At 59.2% G+C, this 9,325-nt stretch overlaps 1 long non-coding RNA gene across 1 annotated transcript; it reads left to right on the top strand.

Annotated features, from left to right (window-relative positions):
• Nucleotides 1–2,024: 2,024 nt before the first annotated feature.
• On the top strand, nucleotides 2,025–6,217 carry LOC144367599 (uncharacterized). The gene is made up of 2 exons (XR_013427165.1): nucleotides 2,025–2,912; nucleotides 3,675–6,217. It is a non-coding gene; the product is annotated as an uncharacterized LOC144367599 (long non-coding RNA).
• The last annotated feature ends 3,108 nt before the right edge of the window (nucleotides 6,218–9,325 follow it).

The following is a 9,325-nucleotide window of genomic DNA, read 5'->3' on the forward strand; positions in this document are numbered from 1 at the left end:
CGTCTCAGACAGCCAATGGGTGGCCTCGAACCCCCATGACCTCATCAACCAGGCTTCTGATTGGAGGAGACCTCGTCTCCCTTCTCTCCGCCCACTCTGCCCCTCCACATCCCTGATGGCCGCCCATGCCCTCTGTCTGGTCTCAACTAACAGTAGAAAGGACAATAACTTGGGGATGGTCGTCATTTATGGAGGGTCCACCTTCTACCTGGCCCTGTTTGAGGAGATTCACACCTTCCATTGGGCCACTGAAACCCTGGGGCCGAGCAGAGCGTATATCTGTTCTAAGGATGAGAACGCTAGGAGTCAGAGAGGTTAAGGGGTTTGTCTAAGGCCACACAGCTTGTTAGGGCTAGAGCTAGAGTTCAAAGATCCAGATCTGCTGGGTCACCTCTGGCACCATGCCTTCTGGGGTGGGACTCCGGAACTGACACATCGACAATGGCCAAAGGGCCCCCTGAACTCCAAACAGGGAAGTACCACGAGCTGATACAGAGAGTCCTAGCCTGCCGGTTACTGGAGGGCTGGTTTGCCTCCGTCTTGCCCTTAGGAGCCCAGCTGTGTTTCCCTGGGTTGGTTGAGCGACACCAATTTAAACCTGGCATCAGAAGACACCAGAGGGGAACAGCTGCTTCGGCTCTCTCTCAGACCATCAGGAGGCCAGAGAGGGTGGAGGCCAGAGAGGGTGGAGGCCAGAGAGGGTGGAGGCCAGAGAGGGTGGAGTCTGCTCCCAGCGCTGCCCATTTAAGGACACTGAGCGGGGCTGTGGGGAATCTCCCTGGGGCTAGGTGAATCAGAAGGAGCCGCTCACCTGCCCAGCAGGATGCACCCCTTCCACAGCCAGCTGTTTGCCTGGGGTACAGTCCAACGTGCTCAGTCTTCTGGTCTATCCAGAAGCCCCTGGGAATGCTGATCCTTACGGGCGGCGTTCCAAATCTGTGTGTGCGTGAGCTGGGTTGGATAGGGTCCCCCCAAATTCATGTCCGATCAGAATTCAGAACGTGACCTTAGTTGGCACGAGTCTTTGCCGATGTCACCAGTTAGACTGAGATTAGCTCCTGTGGATCAGGGTGGGCTGCAAAGGCCATGCCCCGCGGTCTCCTAAGAAGGCCACAGAAAGGCCACCCGGCAAGGCTGGCGGGGGGCGGAGGGGCAGGGATCTCAGCAGCCACGGGAAGCTGGAGAAGAGGCTTGGATTCTCCCTCAGAGCCTTGGTGGTTCTAGAATAGTGCACGTCCAGTGGGCGTCCGCTGAGGGCTGGCGGTGACGCGCACTCGGCCCTTCTCCCCTGGGGTAGCGGAGCCTGGCTGGCCGGCCGTGTGGTGTGGTGCAGGGTGAAGGTGCCGGCTCAGGCCACACCAGGGAGCTGGCTTTGAATTTGGAGCCACACCAGGGAGCTGGGTGCTCTTGGGGGGACCTTCAGTCTGCAGCCCTCCACGTCCCCACCTTTACATGAGAGCGTAGATCACACCCGGGTCAGAGGGTTCTGAATCTCCAGTCAGAAGACACGGAGAAGGCTTAGAGGACGCTTTCAGGGGTGCAGCAGTGAGTAGGTGACAATGGCTTTGGTGGCAATGGCAAGGATGGTGGTGGGAGAGATCACGGTGGTGGTAATAGTTGGGGTTCTGATGGGGTGGGTTGGTGGAGGTGGTGGAGGTGGTGATGGTGGGGGATGGTGGGGGATGGTGGTGGAGGGGGGATGGTGGGGGATGGTGGGGGATGGTGGGAGATAGTGGAGGATGGTGGGGGATGGTGGGGGATGGTGGAGGATGGTGATGGAGGTGGTGATGGAGGTGGTGATGGTGGGGGATAGTGGGGGATGGTGGGGGATAGTGGGGGATGGTGGGGGATGGTGGGGGATGGTGGGGGATGGTGGGGGATGGTGGGGGATGGTGGTGTAGGTGATGAGGGATGGTGGGAGATGGTGGGGGATGGTGGAGGATGGTGGTGCAGGTGATGGTGGGGTTTCGAAGGGGGTGGTGGCAGTAATGAAGGTGACGATGCTCTCTGGCTTCCCTCTCGGCAGGTGGATCCTACCCACACCTGCTGATTTACTAATGACGATGCCGCTTTCCCGGGCACCTCCTCGGGCACGGCTCCTCCCCTCTACGGCGCTGCACGTGGCCTCAGTACCTGCCATTCCACCATCTGCCACGTCAGGGTTCCTGTCTCTACCTGTCTCCCTGCTCTGCCGGCCCTTGGCCTCCCCTGGCACCTGCAGAGCACGGCCACTTCGTAAACGCAGTTGGCAGCTAGCGGGTGGATTGCCGAGGCCCTGTCCCTTCCGACGCGCCTCTCCCAGCTCCCAGGGAAGAAGGAGAGCAGGAGCAGCTCGGTGGGTGAGCATCCTGCCCCCTGCCAGCCCCAGGGAGACCTCCAGGCGCTCAGAGCTCGGGGAGAGGACGGGCTTCCACGCAGGGTGGACGCTGACCCTCTGCATGGTAGACAGCCTGCAGCCCCAGCAGGGCCTGGAGGAGGCAGCCTGTGACCGCAGCGGGCCTGCAGGACGGGCAGGAGGCCCCAGCGGAACAGAGGAGGAAGGAGGGAGCTGCGGGCGCCTGACCCGCCAGGTGGCCTGCAGCCAGGTCCAGCTTCAGATCACAGCTCCCAGGGAGGGTCCACACTGTGCTCTGCTTTTATTTGTTTTCAGTTAAATCAGCTGTCAGTTAAAGCAAGAGACTCCAGACACTCAGGTTTCTTACAAATAAATAAATAAACACCATCAGAAGGGCAGACAAGCCTGGGCCTGGACTCTCCACAGCCAGGGCGTCCGGAGCTTTCCAGGGGAGCTACTGAACTGGGCCAGCCGCCACCTGCCCGCGCCAGGCCTTCCTGCCCGGCCCTGCCCCCGTGGGTGCTTTGGGACCTTTGCTTCAGATGACACCCGGACACACGGTGCCGGCATTGTGCAGGTAAGCAGTGCGTGCTGACGTGCCGCAGCCTGGCCCTCACCTTGGCGCTGCCCTTGGCTGGTCAGGTGACCACCGGCCAGGTACCTACTTTGAATCCTCCCGGGCCAAGCGGAGATCCTAAATGACAGCCGCTCCTCTGTCCTGAGGGACTCCGTGCCATTCACCTAAGAAATGCTTATGATAAGTGCTTATGGAGCCGTTCTGTGGGGATCCTTCAAAAGGTGGGGTGTGGCTCCCGCTCAGAGCCCACGTTTCAACGCAGGCGGGTTCTGCGGTCCCCTCCCGCTAACTGCAAAGGAGAAGCGGGATTGGAGGAGCACAATGCTGAGCTTGTGAGTGACAGTCAGGATTCGCACGCAGAGCCTGGCCCGCACCCACGTCCCTCACCTCCGCGGGCTTAATAGGATCTTCCCTCCCAAAGCCACCTGCACACCGTATGGTCCTTCCTATCTCAGCCTCCGCAAGGCTCAGGGTCCCCGCTGACGGTAACCAGTCAGCCCCGTCTCTGCCCTTCCCGCTTGGCTGGGAGCCTCCCAGGTCCTGAGATACCTGGGCTTCAGCACGTGGGCCCCCCGACTCCCCATGGATAATGAATGAGCCCCTAAGGAATTGATGGGCCCGTGGATAAATAAGCCCAGGAGGAGTCCGTGGAGTCCGCTCTTGGGTTTGGAGTCGGTGGAAACAAACACGTCCCCCCCCCCCCAGGCTGAGCCACACGATAAATACAGAAATAAACCAGCTTCTCTCCTCCCCCACCCTCAGGAGGCTTCCACCCCAGGGGAAAGGAACCCAGCGTAAATGCCGACTTAGCCCACGGGGAGACGTCCGTCTGCAAGGCTGTGTTGTCATCATCCTATCACAACAAGATGCATGGCACCGTCCTCGTGAATACGGCCATGACGCTCTGCCGGCAGTTTCATCAGTGCCTTCCTCGACTGCGACTGAGCAAAAATAGGTGACGGAGGATCGTTCCATCTACATTTTTATTAATTCGGTGCCATTTGGTCTCCTGGTTATTTTAATGATCTCTCGTTATGAGAAAATGGAGACACTTCCGGGGGGAAAAAAAAGTCATGGAAAAGTAGTGCCCCTCTTGCTCAGTTTGATACATCGCTTTGTTTTAGTGCGGAGAAGAGCGTGTTCCAATCCGGTTCTGGAAGGGATGTTCCAAATTAAACATGTTCTGGGTTTTCAGAAAGAAAATCCTGATCTCGGAAAAGTCTGATGGAGCTGTTCGGCTGTTCCCAAGACTAAGCGGGTTGACAGTGGCCTGGAGTCTGCAGTCTGGATCTCCACGATCATTGCACATTTTTTAAGACCTACTGTGTGCTACGCATGGTGCCTCGTGAAACCTCTCTGGTCCTCTCATCCCTCCGGGGAGCTGGTACTCCCATTTACAAATGAGGTTCAGAGAGGTCGAGTGACCTTCCCAAGGCCACACAGCTAGGAAGCAGTCTCTGAACTTGGAGGACCTCCATCTCTGTGCCGCTCAGTATTCTTTGTACGTACAAGAGGGACTGTTGGGTTTCTCCGTCCTCCAAGATGTGCTGGGTCACGGCAGGAATCATGCATTCAGGATACCGAGTGGGATGGCGTGATGACAAATGCGTTCTTAGCAGTTCCTCTGAGGATGGTCCCTCTCCTGATCGTAGCTTTCAGGCTTGATCGTAGCTTTCACATCTGCCCAGTGCCTGCGACCGTGCCCAGAAATGCAGCAGACTGGCCCGGGCATGCCCAGGGTCCTCTAAGGAGCAGCTTCTGTCCGAGTCCCAGTTGTTCCTGGGTGTCACCAACTGGGTATTTTAACCACCACACCCGTTGTTCTCCATCGTGTGGGGAGAAGGAGGGGCCAAAGTCACCAAGAGGTGGGGACGCTTCTGAGAGGGAGCTGGGGACAGTCGGGTTTCTCCTCATGCTGGGGATTCTCAGATCTTGTCCCCACTTACCTGGTGAGGGCTGCAACTGGCCCCGCACATCCTGTCCCTATTGTTGACGGGGTTGGACAGGCTACAGGGGCTGGGACCTCCGCGGGAGGAGGGCCTGATGGGAGACCCACGTGGGCACCAGGTTGAGCTTCGCACACCAGGTGGCCGGGTCTTCCCGTTGGTCTCTAGGGAAGCTGGGAATCTGGGCATTTCAATGGAGGCCTCCAGTTTTCAATCATTAGCGAGGGACGGAGGAGGGAGAGTTGGTTTGGTTCCAAGGTTCCGTCCATGGTCGGCGGAGTGCATTGCTGGGGCCCAGGTGAGGCAGAGCATCATGGCGGAGGGGTGTGGTGAGGGAGTGCTCCGCTCCAGGAATCGGAGACAGCCAAAGGGGTCCCCGGAAGGAGGCCCACGGTGGCCCCTCTCCTCCAGCCACGCCCCACCTGCCTACAGCTGCCACCCGAAGGGTTCAAACAAGGAGGGACTGACCCTGCTGGAGCTCTCACAACCCGGTCATCTCACCTCTGAGCGTCCTGCTTCGACACAGGGGCCGAGGGAGGCCCTCGGACCCAGACCCAGGCCAGCAGGGTCTAGGAGACAGCAGGACGTCCCGGTGCAGGGACTGATCAGTGCTGGCATCTCCGACCGACGTGGAGGATAAGACAAGAAGCCTGGCTTTGGCCGAGGGGGTGGGATCGAGCAGCCGAAGCTGGCGGGCCATCCGAGCGGCCGTGTCCCTGGCCCATTCATTTTCTGCAGCTGCCCGAGCAAAATGACCCCGACCGGGTGGGCGAGCAGCCCAAATCTCACAGTTTCAGAAGCCGGACATCCCGGGACCAAGGAGTCGGCGAGCTGGGTTCCTGCCCAGGGGAGGATCTCTCCCCGCAGCTGGTGGCTGACGGCCGTCCACATCCCTTGCCGTGAAGTGACACCACCCCAGTCTCCACCTGCGAGTTCCCCCGGCCTGTCTCTTCTCCCCTGGGGGGTGTCCGGGCCCAACTTCCCCTTTCCGTGGGGGCACAGTCACACTGCGTCAGGGCCACTTCAATGGCTTCGTTTCAACTCTAGCACCTGCAAGGACCCGGTTTCCAAAGAAGGTCACGCTCCCAAGTTCTGGGGCTTAGGGCTTCGAGGCCACCGAGAAGATGTCCTGAGCCACGGAGGGTAGGTTCTGGGACTCTGGCAAGAGGCGGATCTGGGGGCGGCCAGCATCCAAGTGGCTGCTCCACACAGACCGTAACAGGAAGACCAACTCCAGGGGAATCCCGGATTTAAGAGACAAAGGATCAGAGGATGCGCGGCCACGTTACTCGGTGTGAAATCTGGTGCATCTCGAACTTTAATGTTCATAAGGTGGAAATAACAGGACTCAGCAAATAACCTATTATTATTATTATTATTACGGTTCTACAGTTAGAGCTATGCTTCCCGGCGTTTCCCCCCACTCCCAGTGTGGAGCGGAGACAAGTTAGAGACATTTTTCCTCCAGATGGACTTTTCTCACCCGCAGGTTGGCCGACCCGGGGTGGCCCCTGCCCTGCGCTCTCCCTTCCCACGCCCACCTGGGTGACCTGGTGGAAGGCACGGGTGGAGTCCGGGGTTGGGGATCAATGCCCTTTGCCCTGACCAGCAGTGAATCCGTTTCCAGAGCCTTTCTCACGGCCTCCGGACGCACACAGGTAATTATCCGAGCCGAGTTGGGTTTCCGAGGAGCTGTGAAGGGCGCCGTGGCAAAGGCCGCTTCCTGCCCGAGAGGCGCAGAGGTGTAATTAGAATCTGGAGGCGGCAGGCAGTCACCAGCTCCGCACCAGCATTGTTCAAGGACGATCCGGTATCCGGTGGGGGTCTGATTCCACTCTCTAGGAATCAGACTGCAGGTGGCCTGTCGGCAAAATCCAGGGGCTCTTCAGTACCACTTCGGGGGACCATGTGTGTCACCTGGTTCTGAATCTGTGAGGGGAAAGGGCAGCCGAGGGCAGGCAGCAGCTCTTTGCCCTCATCTTCAAGCCTCCAGGTGCGAGGCCAGCTCCAGATCCGTCGTTGTTCATCCATTAGTCATTCAACAAACACTTGGTGGGCATCTGGCACGTGTCCGGCCATCCCGGCCTCGCCCAGCGTCCTCCTCCCCGGGAAGGGGGTGTATCTGGGGCACAGGCTGGAGGGTGGTTTCATAACGAGCTGCCGACAGAGTATTTTTCTCCTGACCTTTCCATCCGCCCACCCCATCCCCGAAAGTCAGCCGAACCCTTGCAAAAATAAGTGAAATCTGTAACCTCTTCCCATTCACCAGTCTGGAAGGCCATGGGAGATGTGTGGAATATCGCAATAGGCACTGGACGTAGGCGGCAGGTGCTTTCGGCTTTGATCCGGGAACGCAGGCGGCCTGCTTTTCCTGTCAAGGGACAGATTGCAGGTGGTTTGGGCTTTGGGAGCGGAACGGGCTCCCGGGCCACTACTCACCTCTGCCCTGGCGGCTGGAAGCAGCCACAGACGGCACGTGGACACAGGGCCAGCTGCCTCCGTGTGCCGTGAGTTGTCATCCGTTCAGCAGGACCTGGGAAGTAGCCGCACCAGCCCATTTTACAGGTGGGAAAGGTGAGGCTCAGAGAGGGGGTTCCAAGTGCCCCTCCAGCCCCCGGTGGAACCGGCCTTCAAGTGCAAGACCCCAGAGATCAGAAACAGAACCCTCTCATCTCACCAGGGCCCGGCCAGGGAACCAGAGCACCGGGGGCAGACCCCCACCCCCGGCCTCCCAGGAACCTCCTGGGATTCCAGATGCATAAAGGAGGCCAGGAGGCTGAGCTGTGCTGATCCGCTCGAGTCTTTATTGCTCTGCAAATGCGTTATTTCTCAGCCACCAGGGTCCTCCCACAGAGCCTTTTAAATTACAGCTAGGTTCTTGATGGTGTTCCGTGCGCGGATAGTGTGTTCACAGCAATAAACGGGGCGGGCGGGCGGGTAACCAGGTCAATTGCCCTTTGAGGTCCAGGCTCAACAGCGATGGCACCAGCACCTCTGAGCTCTCTGGGTGCCCTGCTGGAGTGCCAAGGGACTCCCGAGACACACGTTGACACAGCGTCAGGAGCGCAGGGACGTTCCCGCCTGGCCTGGCTGCCTGGGATCCCTGGGACTGCGGGTCACCCAGCTGGGTCCCCGTCCTGGGTGCTCCCTCCAAGACGGCTGGGGTAGGGGAGGGCAGGCGGCATCGACATGGGGACCCTTGGGGCACCTGGGGCTTGCTGCCACCCACTGCCAGGTGACACCAAGGTCGACCTTGGGGGGTCACGATGCGGGTGGGGCAGGTGCCTGTCCTGCCTGGTGCCATTCTCTTCTCCACCTGTCCCAGCCCCAAGGACACAGCAGCCAGGAGCTCACCCTGAATCAGAGGGTCAGCAAACTATGGCCTACTCCCCTCCTCGGTGACCCTGACAGCCCCCAGGCCACCCTGGGTCTGCAGGCACTCAAGCACAGCGTCACCTCACATGAAGGCACCAGCCCGTTCCTGTCCTTCGGTGCCCGGTTTGCAATGTCCTCGCGGCCCCTGGGGCTGCAGCCTCCTCTCAGCCCCCAGAATTCTCCGCCAAGTGGACAGGCCACGTTGGGTATATCCATTCGCCTGGCGATGGATACGTGGGCCACTTCCACCTGTGGGTGACTGAACAGATACTGCTAAAAACACGGGTTATGAGTGGTCCTTGGAGACCCCGTTTTCTACACGGGGCCCGCACCGGAGCACAAGAGCTAACTTTTTTTTTTTTAGTTCCAGGGATTGAACCACAGGGGCATTCAACCACTGAGCCCCATCCCCAGCCCTATCTTGTATTTTATTTAGAGACAGGGTCTCACTGAGTTGCTGAGGGCCTCGCTTTTGCTGAGGCTGGCTTTGAACTCGCGGTCCTCCTGCCTCAGCCTCCTGAGCCGCTGGGATAACAAGCATGCGCCACCGCGCCCCGCCAGAAGAGCTAAACTTAATGGGCACTTCTGAGACGCAGCCTCTGTTTGAACAGCTCCTGTAGGCCGTCTCATTCAGTCCTCAAATGACCTTGCAAAGGCAGGGCATGACCACCTACCAGGGACCATGTAATTACTGTCCACCCTGGGACACCCCTAAGGGAGACAGGGGCTCTGTTAATAATCACACAGGACCACAGGCAGAGATCGGGAATGTCCCCTGCACACCAGGATGTCAACCACCATCTCCTCCTCATTTTGCAGATGAAAAACGAGGCCCAGAGTGGTGAAGTTCTTTGCTCAAGGTCACCCAGCTAACGAGTGGCTCAGCCAGAATTGAAACCCAGGCCAGTGGCCTGAGGCTCCCACTGTTAAGCACAACTCTGTGAGGCCCGGTGACAGCCAAGGACTGACTATGTGGTGTCCAGCTGACCCTGTTTCTTCAGGCTGGAGGGGCAGAGGGAAGCGCTGGAGATGGCAGGGCCCACCCTGCACACTGTGGACCACCCGTGGCGGGAGGCCCCAGTCCCACACACA

This window comes from Ictidomys tridecemlineatus, chromosome 10, assembly GCF_052094955.1.
Source record: "Ictidomys tridecemlineatus isolate mIctTri1 chromosome 10, mIctTri1.hap1, whole genome shotgun sequence".
In the NCBI taxonomy this organism is placed as follows: domain Eukaryota; kingdom Metazoa; phylum Chordata; class Mammalia; order Rodentia; family Sciuridae; genus Ictidomys; species Ictidomys tridecemlineatus.